This window comes from Acipenser ruthenus, chromosome 10 (genome assembly GCF_902713425.1).
Source record: "Acipenser ruthenus chromosome 10, fAciRut3.2 maternal haplotype, whole genome shotgun sequence".
Classification (NCBI taxonomy): Eukaryota; Metazoa; Chordata; class Actinopteri; order Acipenseriformes; family Acipenseridae; genus Acipenser; species Acipenser ruthenus.
The window spans coordinates 15,102,211-15,114,882 of NC_081198.1; the positions used below are offsets into that span (position 1 = coordinate 15,102,211).

A 12,672-nucleotide genomic window follows, 5' to 3' on the forward strand; every position below is an offset into this window, starting at 1 on the left:
AATTAATCAGGATGTGTTCTGGTATAATGATAAGAGAAAGTGGTACAGTATGTGATGCATGCCTTCTGGAGTTATCCGGAATGTAGGATTTTGATTAATAACTCTTATTTTTTACATAAATGGTGTGACTATTACAAAGTAAGATTTACAATAATGCAAATGGTTTGCTGTCCCATAAAATATACCTTTCCCTAAGGCATTTAGAAGCACCACAGCTGCTGTGGCATATGTATAATCGAAACATCTGGCACCCTATTGTCCTTATCTGTCATGATTTAATTGTTCTCCAGTGATACTGCTGGCACTTAAATGGTATGACTGCTAGCACTGGATTGGATATAATTTCACTGCCAGTAATACCAGATACACCGCACTGTATGACCTACTTGGTAGTTTGTCCCTCAAGCCTGCACTGAGATGGCCCTCTAAAGAATCAGTTAATCATCTCTGCATCTCTTTTTCCTTGAATTTAGTTCAGTAATTTGTAATTCAGTAACTTTAGTTTTGAAAAACAAAAGCAAGAAAAAATAGTTTAATGAATAACGTACACCCAACTGTACATAACAAGGCTGTAGTTCCATTGATGATCACAAGTACATTACAGTAGGGCGTACTTTATTTGTTATTATAAGATGTAAAGTATTAGATGAATTTCTCCACTTTTTCCAGTTTCTCGCATCCGTATTTTAACTTGTATATATCGCTCCAAGTTTTTTTTCATTTTTGCAGCATATTCTCTTCCTCCTCATGAATCAAAATAATCAGGACATCACTTTGATCTGTTGATTTTGCTGGTTGGTTTGTACAGCTTTTTTAAATCGGCGAAGGCATTTGTGTTATTATTTACAGGTGGCATGTGTGGTCTTATTAACCAGAATTTCAGGCATAATATTGCAAAATAGAACCAAAAAATATATTGCCTAAAACCTTTTTTTTCCTCAATATTGTCTTAAAGATGGTTGAATCAGTTGTGGATGCTTCTGTTTTTTAAATTTAAATTTGTATTGCATTTGGTGTCTTCTATGTAGGTAATGCCTTTACCCCCAGAGAAATAGAGATCAAAATGATGCTAGTCAGTGCGCTTCAGTGATACCTGATTAGCAGGTTAAACAAGATGGCTGGGTTGCACACCTTTCTGATTTAAAGCAGGTTTCCTTCCTGGCAATTCATTTAACATTTACTTAACAAATTATATGCCAATTTAACAGTGTAGATAGTAGTAGGAGACTGAAGTGCCTTTGAACAGAGGAAGGAGTGATTGATTTTGCCTAATCTATAAATGTCCTGCTTGTTAAGAATAAGACTGCATAATAATGGGTTAATACGAATATTTCATTAGCTCACGGATAGATGTTGCCCTTCCCTCAATACACCCCACGCATCTCAGCTCTGGTTGTTCTTTCGCACAATTATACACATTATATATGTGGCTGCTAATTACATTTCTCTTTATGCATGGATTATATTGATTTACAGTTAAAAACCATCCAGTTGTTTTTTAATGCTGTATTCATTTGACAGTGCTATATCAAAACAAACTACAATGACTCAGCCCTAGCTATATTTCATGAATAAAATACACCTCTCTTAGAATTTGTTTATGAAGTAGAAACCAAAACTAAATAAAGCTATCTATAATTACTGTTACTTTTACAAACTATGTTCAGAACTGCCCCCTGGTAATCTGCAATACTGCGTGTAATGTTGCAAGAAAATATGTTATCACTGGTGTTTACTATGTGCGTAAAGAGATTGCATTGTAACTATTTTGATTAGAAATATCACAATCTAGCAGTAATAATCTGATTATGTGAACAAATCCAGGGTTATATGTGCAGTTATTGCCATGAAACCTGTGCAAAATCCTTGTTTTTCTTCTCAAGCTTTCTAAAGAGTTAAACCAATGACTTTTCACTTCTCAAAGACATAGACAAGAAACATTCTCCCAAGAAGTGTAGGTGTTGAAATTGAAACATTACTGTAGCCCAAATGATCTGATCATTTGAAAAAGAAGATCAAAAGAACAGGTGGGTGTGAGGAAGTTTGAGATCACATATTTTAGTTTTCGATGGCCATAGTAACATAAACCAGTTTATTTTCATGTATTTCTTATGAATATCCTTAAATGATTAGTTCTATATATAGTTTTTAATTATTTTTTAAATTTTATTTTAAACATACAGCTATAGCCCAACGTTTAGCATCACCCTATAGAATTAACTCATTTTGCATAATAAAGAAACCTCCTGAATAATTTAAGTTAACATATTGAATTACATACCGCTTTGTAGTTTTCCACATACTTTAATGAAAAAATGACAAAAATTTAAAAATGTGATATTTTGTAATCTAACATGAAATACTTTATTACTATTAAGCTTCCGGTAGACTTTTGCAACATCATTTTGTAGTTTCTTTGATTACATGATGTTAAATAAAATATCTAAATGATGTTCATATATATATTTTGTTTTTATTATAATTTTAATGTCTCAATCCTAAAATTCTAGGTGATGCAAAACTCATGGTCATAGCTGTATGTAAGGGTTTCAACTTTAGTGGTGTTTTGTATGATAAAAACACCATTTAATGTAGTGCAGCATTTGGTTTCTAAGGTAAAAAAAACCTAAACTGATCATTTAAAATGCATACATGGGGCCCTTGATTTAGCCTTTGTGCTAACCAAGGCTTTGAAATCAATTTTCTAATTCTGTGTGATCCCTGAACTGCTGCCTTGTGATTAGTTCAGGCCCCCTTTCATTATGTTAGATATTCTACTCTTAATTGTATTGATTTGTCTTGTAGACAATGCTTTAGAGATTGAGCTGGTTTAACTGTATTTTAGAAAGGCCAGTCAGAGGGGCGCAATAAAAACAATTGCCAAAATCCCCCTTTAAGTGGTTTTTGTTAATGTAATTCTGGATTTATGCTTGAAGCTGTGTTCTTTCACTTTACGTTCAGGGAATCCCCGAGTGTCAAATAAGATAATTTTACATCCCGCTGAATTGGAGAAATCCTGATACAATCAAAGAATACACCGTAGCTGTGCAATACATGGAAATCCGTGTTCCTGTGGGTGATTCCCCAACGCCTGATTGGTCAGTGTGTCAGACCATACTATACAAACACATGACGAAATGCTGGTCTCTCATTGGCAACAGCATCCATAACTACTGACTGCCATACACTAGCTGCTTGCATCATAGTTAAGCGTCTACTTAAATTGCGGTAAATTTACGTATTTTCCACGGGTAAGTTATGGAACATAATTAGGATTTCGCCGACATTTCGCTGACCTGTTTAAACATTAACTAAACTAAGTAGACAGTATTTCAGAGCACTATAAAAGCCTAGAAATAGTGGTGCTTCCTCACTAAAACAAAGTGCTGTTATTTGTTAAAGGCAAGCATGCAACATCCCCCAGCAGTTACTGCTGACATTCTCTGTCTGGTGTGGACTTGCCCATACATTGAGACTGCACGTCTGCATCCACTGAATTGGCTGGAAGTGTAAGGCAAAGCTTTGCCATGTTATACAGATGTGGAAATCGATTAGAAACAGTCCCAAAACTCAATGGCATCTGGCATACTTTAATAAAGGCTTATATATGCAGCACCAGTGGCGGAGCTAGCTTTTCGTGACTGGGGGGGGGGGTGGCAAATCTTACTCTAGGGGGCAAATCCAGAATAACTGAACTTGTATAGTTGAATACCGATGTGCTTTAAGATTAAGGATTAAAGCTTGTTCATGCTTTTCTGTCTTTTCTGTACCCTTTCGAAATTTTGAAAATCCACGATTAGGATCTGCCCAATTATCAGAATAATATACACCTTTTCTGTTGGCAAAAAGCCAGCAACAGAAGCAATATAGGCGGCCTGACTTTGGCGAGTAAACGAGCCAATGCCTGTCTACGGTGCAAATGCCATTCGCCTGACGCTTGTACCAAGAAACATTAAATCGTTGATGATCATTGTCATAAGGAAAGTCTGAATAACTGTCTTTAAGGCCAGGCTGTGGTGGGCCACATTCGATTTATAGCACGTGGGAGGCGTCGGAGGCTGATCTTTAAAAAGGTAAGGATCTGTTGGATACGGTTCCTGTGTATTAAGTTCAAATACAGACCTGCTCAAATTTGTTGGTACCCTTACAGCTCAGAAATAATGCTTCATTCCTCCTGAAAAGTGATGAAATTAAAAGCTATTTTATCATGTATACTTGCATGCCTTTGGTATGTCATAGAATAAAGCAAAGCAGCTGTGAAAAGAGATGAATTATTGCTTATTCTACAAAGATATTCTAAAATGGCCTGGACACATTTGTTGGTACCCCTTAGAAAAGATAATAAATAATTGGATTATAGCGATATTTCAAACTAATTAGTTTCTTTAATTAGTATCACACATGTCTCCAATCTTGTAATCAGTCATTCAGCCTATTTAAATGGAGAAAAGTAGTCACTGTGCTGTTTGGTACCATTGTGTGCACCACACTGAACATGGACCAGAGAAAGCAAAGGAGAGAGTTGTCTGAGGAGATCAGAAAGAAAATAATAGACGAGCATGGTAAAGGTAAAGGCTACAAGACCATCTCCAAGCAGCTTGATGTTCCTGTGACAACAGTTGCAAATATTATTAAGAAGTTTAAGGTCCATGGAACTGTAGCCAACCTCCCTGGGCGCGGCCGCAAGAGGAAAATCGACCCCAGAGTGAACAGAAGGATAGTGCGAATGGTAGAAAAAGAACCAAGGATAACTGCCAAAGAGATACAAGCTGAACTCCAAGGTGAAGGTACGTCAGTTTCTGATCGCACCATCCGTCACTTTTTGAGCGAAAGTGGGCTCCATGGAAGACGACCCAGGAGGACTCCAGTTTTGAAAGAAAAACAGAAAAAAGCCAGACTGGAATTTGCTAAAATGCATATTGACAAGCCACAATCCTTCTGGGAGAATGTCCTTTGGACAGATGAGTCAAAACTGGAGCTTTTTGGCAAGTCACATCAGCTCTACGTTCACAGACGAAAAAATGAAGCTTTCAAAGAAAAGAACACCATACCTACAGTGAAACATGGAGGAGGCTCGGTTATGTTTTGGGGCTGCTTTGCTGCGCCTGGCACAGGGTGCCTTGAATCTGTGCAGGGCACAATGAAATCTCAAGACTATCAAGGCATTCTGGAGCGAGAAAGTTCTGTCTCAGTCGCAGGTCATGGGTCCTCCAACAGGATAATGACCCAAAACACACAGCTAAAAGCACCCAAGAATGGATAAGAACAAAACATTGGACTATTCCGAAGTGGCCTTCTTTATGAGTCCTGATCTGAATCCTGTCGAACATCTATGGAAAGAGCTGAAACTTGCAGTCTGGAGAAGGCACCCATCAAACCTGAGACAGCTGGAGCAGTTTGCTCAGGAAAAGTGGGCCAAACTACCTGTTAACAGGTGCAGAAGTCTCATTGAGAGCGACAGAAAACGTTTGATTGCAGTGATTGCCTCTAAAGGTTGTGCAACAAAATATTAGGTTAGCGGTCCCATCATTTCTGTCCATGCCATTTTCATTTGTTTTCTTATTTACAATATTATGTTGAATAAAAAATCAAAAGCAAAGTCTGATTTCTATTAAATATGGAATAAACAATGGCGGATGCCAATTACTTTTGTCAGTTTCAAGTTATTTCAGAGAAAATTGTGCATTCTTCGTTTTTTGTGGAGGGGTACCAACAAATTTGAGCACGTCTGTACCACGTCCTCCTCATCTGATTTACTATCGTGCATGTGCAACCTGTCCTCACACTCAATATCAAAGTTCTCTGAATCACTTACAGGAGCAGGTGTATATCTGAGGAGGTTGAGGATGAGGCCCGTTCAGATACCACTGTTGCAGATCCACTCGTTGAAGCCTTGGCCTTGTTTAGAAAAGTTATTGCTGACATCGAGCCATTCATCGTCAGCTGGTATCTTTGACTTTTTCACAAAAAAGTTTGTGAGTGGAGTACGTGAGGAGGCTGTAAAATTAACTTTTTTGCTTCTTTCTCTCGCGCGTTTTTTCAGCACCAGATTTACACTTTTTAACCTGGTTCATTTTTAATGGCAGTAGTCACGCGGTCCTCTGACATACGTAGAGGAAGTGCGACAAAAGTGTTCCACAGTTCCAGACAGTGTGTGTGCACGTAATACGTAATGTAAACAATAACACAGTTTATTTCAAGTGAGGATGATTTTGAAAAGCGAAAGATGAGGGAGAGGAGTGATTGGGTCTGGAGGCAGTTATTTGGTTTTGCAATGCAAAATGAAGCTTCTTAAAGTGGTGTTTATTTATTTATGTTCCTGGGTTCGAACATGACTGAGTACAGGTCAAATATAGAAGCCTAGTGGCTGCAACCATTTATACTTTATTATTGTTTAAGCTTGTATAGGGCCTGGGGGGGCGGCCGCTCCCTCTGCCCCCCCACTGGCACTGCTACTGTGCAGCATGTTCGTTGTCATGTTATTTGTCCCATTCAGTAATTCATTTTATTAGTACAGAGTCAAAACAAAGAAAACGTGCCTATTCGGGTGTAAAATTCTAACTGTGTTTAAAAAGTAAGCAGCAGGTTGTTTGAAGCAAAGTGGCTGTGCTAGATCGAACCTGTAGTACTGATTTAACTTGGCTACAACCAACAGGAATACTTTTTGTCTGTACTGACTTTCCAGTTTGTTTTCTGAAAGCTGTTTATTTTACGTTCTGTACAGAGCCTCTGTAGTAGATTTGTATTTTCTCCAAAGACACATTACAAGATGTGCAACACAGTTACCTCCATCTTCATGTACAGCTTTTTTTGCTTTGTCGGCCATTTCTGGTATTTTACCTCCAATGCTGAAAACTAGATTTTAGCAACCTAAATCAAAACAATGCAGCACTGACTTTGTCCCACCCCCTACTGTACAGTACAGAATACAGAATAGCCACTACAGATGCCCTGATAGGCTAATTAAAATATCGTTGTCATTTGAACAGTAAACAAGAACATTAACTGCTTTGGAGTATTTTTTTTGTAAATGTTGTTTGTCTAAGGACGTGGGGTTTTTTTTGGCCTAAGTGCAATGCACACAGGAAAGCGAAAGAATAAAAAAAGCGTATCTACAGAAGAAGGAAACATAGTTTGTAGCTTGCGTTATGCAGTAGTTCATTTAAACAAGCTTTCTTTTTTTTTCTCACCGTACTTGTCCAGTATGCATTGGCCCCTAAAAGAGGCTAATTTCGTGGTGACCCCTCAATTTCCTGATTTCCGTGAAATCGAGATTTAGGTAGACCCCTAGTCACAGCTGATTGCCCCAGGTAAGACCCAAGCCAGATCAAGTCTTGCCTGCAGTGACCATCCCAAAAGATTCTAAATTCTTTATGGAAAGGATGTGTTATTTGGATGCAGTTATTTGGTTTTGCAATGCAAAATGAAGCTTCTTAAAGTGGTGTTTATTTATTTATGTTCCTGGGTTCGAACATGACTGAGTACAGGTCAAATATAGAAGCCTAGTGGCTGTTGATCTCTTTGCAGTATAACAATTGTAAGTCGCCCTGGATAAGGGCATCTGCTAAGAAATAAATAATAATAATATAACTTGCAGTATCTGGATCCCAGGGTGATCTCCCAGGTTTACACTTTCAAAGCAAGGGAACATGAGGGAATAGCAGTTGAAAATGGTTCAGCAATAGTGAATGTCCAGGAGGGATTTCCCACACTCTTGAAGGATTCTTATGAATGGGTATGTGATTGAAATTGTGCGCTTGTACATTAACATTCAGGGCAAGACTAGCTGTACTCAGAACTATTTACAATTCTAATGCTACGTACTGCAAGGAGAACACAAAGGGGAGAATTGCTTATTTATTATTATTATTATTATTTATTTCTTAGCAGACGCCCTTATCCAGGGCGACTTACAATTGTTACAAGATATCACATTATACATTATTTCACATTATACAGATATCACATTATTTTTACATACAATTACCCATTTATACAGTTGGGTTTTTACTGGAGCAATCTAGGTAAAGTACCTTGCTCAAGGGTACAACAGCAGTGTCCCCCACGGGGGATTGAACCCACAACCCTCCGGTCAAGAGTCCAGAGCCCTAACCACTACTCCACACTGCTGCCCTATATTTATGTACTACTTTTCTTCCAGAGGAAGAATACAAAACTCCAAATATTAAGTCACTCTGTTTCCAGTAATTTTGCTGAACTCTACAAAGGTTAGATTAGATTACATCAAATGCAAAACACCTGCTAACACTGTCAATAGGTTGTCACCAAAGTCAGTTGGGACTGTGCATAGATTCCTACAGGGAATTTGGGGTGGAATTTATAGCAAAATCTCTCCTCTGGAATGGTCCAAGAGTACTGTTTGAATTTTGATTGAGCGGGTGAAGCTTATGGATGAAGCTATATACTGTATATATACGTTATAATTGTGCTTCCATTTAAAAATAATCTCATTCATGTATAACATTATAGATACAAAAAGAAAAAGGAAATTAATTTGTAAAAAAACAAAACAGTAGCATCACCACATGGGATAAATAGTCCCAATTTAACCACTATCTACGTATTTCATGGACATATGTCACATCAAATAAATCTACAGGCTTTTGGAGGTATAACAGTTTTTTAATTGGAAATATACAGTATGTGTTTAATAAATAATAACCTAGTTATGCCCTTAAGAATTTTTGTTATTGCAGTACAGAATCTATTAGGAATAATTTTTAAATAATCTAAGAAATATGTCTTGTAGCAAATGTAAAGGAATTAGTAGTGCTGTACATGAATGGTCTTTTGTTGTACTGTACCAAAAGGGTAATTATTTTTTTACTTAGGTGGAAAGTAGGAAATTACTGCTTTACACTTTGACTTGCATTTTATTATTTAATTTAATAGATGTTTAAAATATTCAGGAATAACTGTCTGCATTTACATGTGAGGTTCCAAGGTCAGTTATTCTCTGAAGGTTATATACAAAATAACAGTTTTCCCTTGCAGATTTGTTTTAGCAGGTGACACAGTCGGGTTAATTACATAGCTCTTGCTAAAAAACAGATGTCAAGTAGACTCGTGTTGTATAGTCTAATGCCCTTCTCCTGAATACGGACTGTGGATGGTCCCGGTTTGGAGTACTGATTGTATTATGTATAGGGCTGGAAGTTTTTATTTTTGATCACATGACGTCCCTTTAAACTTATTTTGAGCTGATTCTGTTTCCTAATTAAACTCAGAAAAAGCTGTTAATTACAAAACAATGTCACTTGTTTTTACCTTCATATCTTGACTGAGCCCGATTTGTGTTGCTCTTAATTTTTATTTCAAACGTTAATTGCTCATCGCTGATCTTAATTGCATTTTATTCTTGCAGTTGCCTAGTTTACCTTTGTGCTTTTGTTATTTTCACTCATTTAACAGAGTTGTCCTGATCTTAAAGCCAGTCTTCAATTAGTAGTTTTATCTTTATTAGGATGCAGAGACAGCTTAACAACTAGTAATTAACATTTGAAGGGAGCGAGAGATTTGGAAAATAAAAAACGAAAAGTTCAAGCCCTAATTATGTACATATTTAGATGTGAACTCTCGACTACACTGCAATGTCATTTTCTAATAGGATTCTGTAAAGGAACAACCTGCTCTTACAAGTAGGGACTCATTAGGGGCAGTACATCTGGTTACACAAACTGAAAACACAAGGGGTGTGCCAAGAAACAAAAATAAATAGTTAATGTGATGTGAAACCAGCCGATCACCCCATTGGATAAAATGGCCTATTGGAAAGCATTGGATCTTCACATAGTCGCAGCAAAAACATTTAAAAAGCATCATATTCGCAGCCTGAGAATGGAACTCTGTTTGATGGAACAAGGTGTTCACATATGTTTTCAAATGAAAGACTGGCTTTGTGATGGAGCCTTCCGGGTTTCTCACACACTACAACGTCATTTTCCTTGCAGTTTGAGAGCCAAGCTGCCCAACATGCTAGGATATATTTAGGGCTTCTGTTTTTCGGGTGTTATTAATTGTATTTTTCGGTGCTTATTTTGAGCTATTTTCGAGTTTTATATAAATCATTTATTTTCGGGGCTTTCGTTTTTGATATACTGTATGAAATTAGTGTTCCAAAATGCTTGAGCGTTTTTTTTGTGTGTGTGGTCAAGGGCACATTCTTCTGAGGTTTTTGTGCATAGGCATTTTTATACATTTGCCCACAATTCTGTTTTAAATTCTCCGTATTTTAACTGTAATACAGCTTGAAATCCTGCTAACAAGCCTCCATCCTGATGGCGGAGTCTCCAATAGAAATGTAGGAATGTGCTGTCACTCAGTAGTTGGGGCGGGTTTAAAGTATTCACAACTAATCAATGATAGATACAAGTCAGGAAGGCGGGACATTGCCCAGCAGCACTGTGAAATGTATTTATTATTATTTTTGTAGTAGGTTTTTTTTTTTGAAATGTGCAAAGGCTAAAGTCAACGTGAATAGATTTAACCATTTCCACAGTCTTTACGGTGTTTTCCGGTGTTTATTGGCTATCCACCGATTTCATTTTTTTTGTATCGGGGATGTTTTATTGGGTTTTATCGGTTAAAACCGAAAATCAGAAGCCCTAGATGTATTCTATTTGCGTTTGCAAATGCATGTGTATATTTATAATGAATCTTACCAAGCACCAATGAGACTTCCTCTTGTAAAGTGGTTGTAGCTAACACAATAATTCTATAAATCACACCTATTGTGCACTTCTGGTTTTTATATACTGTTTGCAGCACTTGCAAGCAGGTAGTCTTGGTTGGAATGGCAGTGTGTGACGGTGACGGGTAGGATTTATGGAATTTAGCTAGAGTCCCCTTAAACCCTCTCCTAAATCAGGATTGAAAAGAATACAGAACAGAAATATTTTCTGTGATGGAAACCAGATGAACGAGAGGGACAGATGCTCCTAATCTAAAAAAAAAAAAATAGCTGAGTTGTTTTAAAAATGAAACCTGGCATATATTTAAATTGCTTCCAGGAAGGCAGATATGGGGGGGGGGGCTTAAAGGGATTAGGCATGGCACAATGTCCACAATTGATGCAATACAAATGAACCAGCAATGACAAGGAGTAAAGGCAGAACAAAAGTTGAATAGCACTCAGAGGTGAGTGATGGTTATATGATCGGTCACGTTTCTGACAGCAGATTAATGTATTTTCGACAGTAAGGTAGCTGGGGCCTGTTTCAGTGGGAACACAGCCAGTAACCCATGGAGATAGAATGTAAGCTGCCAGGAATGGTTAGCTTTAATGAAGTACTTTATATGGAAATATGCCGTCAGGCTAAGAAACGCAAACTTTTCTAATGTTTTTCTTGCATGAGCTTAGTGTGGTGCAGTGTAGGCTTTGTTGTACTGGTAAGTGCAAAGAATATGCTTTTATAATGCAAGTAAATTATATAGGATTCCCTAAAAGCCTTTTGGTGTCACTGCGTTAGAACTTCCTACAGCAAAACACCTTGTTATGATATGTCCTCTAACACTCCAAAACTGACAGCAGCTTTTGAGAGCTATCAGAGGCTAAGTGAGATTGGGTCTTGTGTGTATGAAGTAATGCCGGTGGCTCAGTATGAGATTCTCTTCCCTCTGGGCCAATCAGTTTGGTGATAGAAATTTTAGATGTGTCTATGAAAGCTTCCAAATGCCTTGTTGAATTGATCTGAAATTGTGTATGCGGGTTCATAAAGATACAAATGCATTTACAGATTTTAATACCAAAAGGTTCATCCAAACCACCTCAAAAAAACAACCGCCAACATGTATATACAGTACAGTAGGGTACACACCAAAACAAATTAAAGATGGCCCCCAGTCTATCACAAGAACAAGCAATACTGATTTTAAACAAAACTCAGGCTGTGGCAGCATTGTTTGCAAACCTTGTCATTTAAAATTGTACACACAGATCAGTAGAATATCTTTTTTGTGGGTAAACACATTATAAAATGCTGCCTGTGGGGTTTCTGTTTCTCATTTCTCATTTCTTTTTTGGTCCTATTCAAGCCAGTGCCCTTTTTACTCAAGGATCGATACAGCCACAAACAAGTTTCCCTTCAATAGCTAAGAAATGTGAGATCTGGTATGTTTGTTTTAAAAGACACTGACAATGTAACTACTCATACTTACACTGTGTTCTGCTGCCTTGTTCCTTTGTAAGATACAAGGACCAAAAGTGCACTTACCAGCTTCTCAGCCTACAGTATGTTCTGCACATTGAGTTTGGAATCGGAATTATAGAGGTGAAACTAAGTCTCAAATAGACATCACTGTGGGAGATTTCAATTAGATATAATTCAGCATTAGTTGGTGCTACGGCGTCTTTGTCATTTCATAATTATTTTGGTTAATTCTCCTGTATTTATTAACTACATATAGGGTAAGCTGCCTTTCACTAATAATGCCTGCTCAGAGGAGGCAAGTAATTCTGTTCCTGCATAACTGCTTCTTTTAGCTTTCATAGACCAAGGAGGCATATCACCTCAGGAGTGTTGCACAGCCATCTGCCCCTTCTGTTATCATGAAAATATGGCACATTATTAGTGTGAACTGTGTATTTTCTACTAGATTTATGGAATTATTGAATTAGCTTGTGATTTGAATTCATCATATTATTTTTACAGA

At 37.4% G+C, this 12,672-nt stretch overlaps 1 protein-coding gene across 4 annotated transcripts in view; it reads left to right on the forward strand.

Moving 5' to 3' along the window:
• The window catches only part of LOC117408842 (leucine-rich repeat-containing protein 7-like), a 239,246-nt gene that overhangs the window by 109,700 nt on the left and 116,874 nt on the right, over window positions 1-12,672 (forward strand). The window lies entirely within an intron of this gene.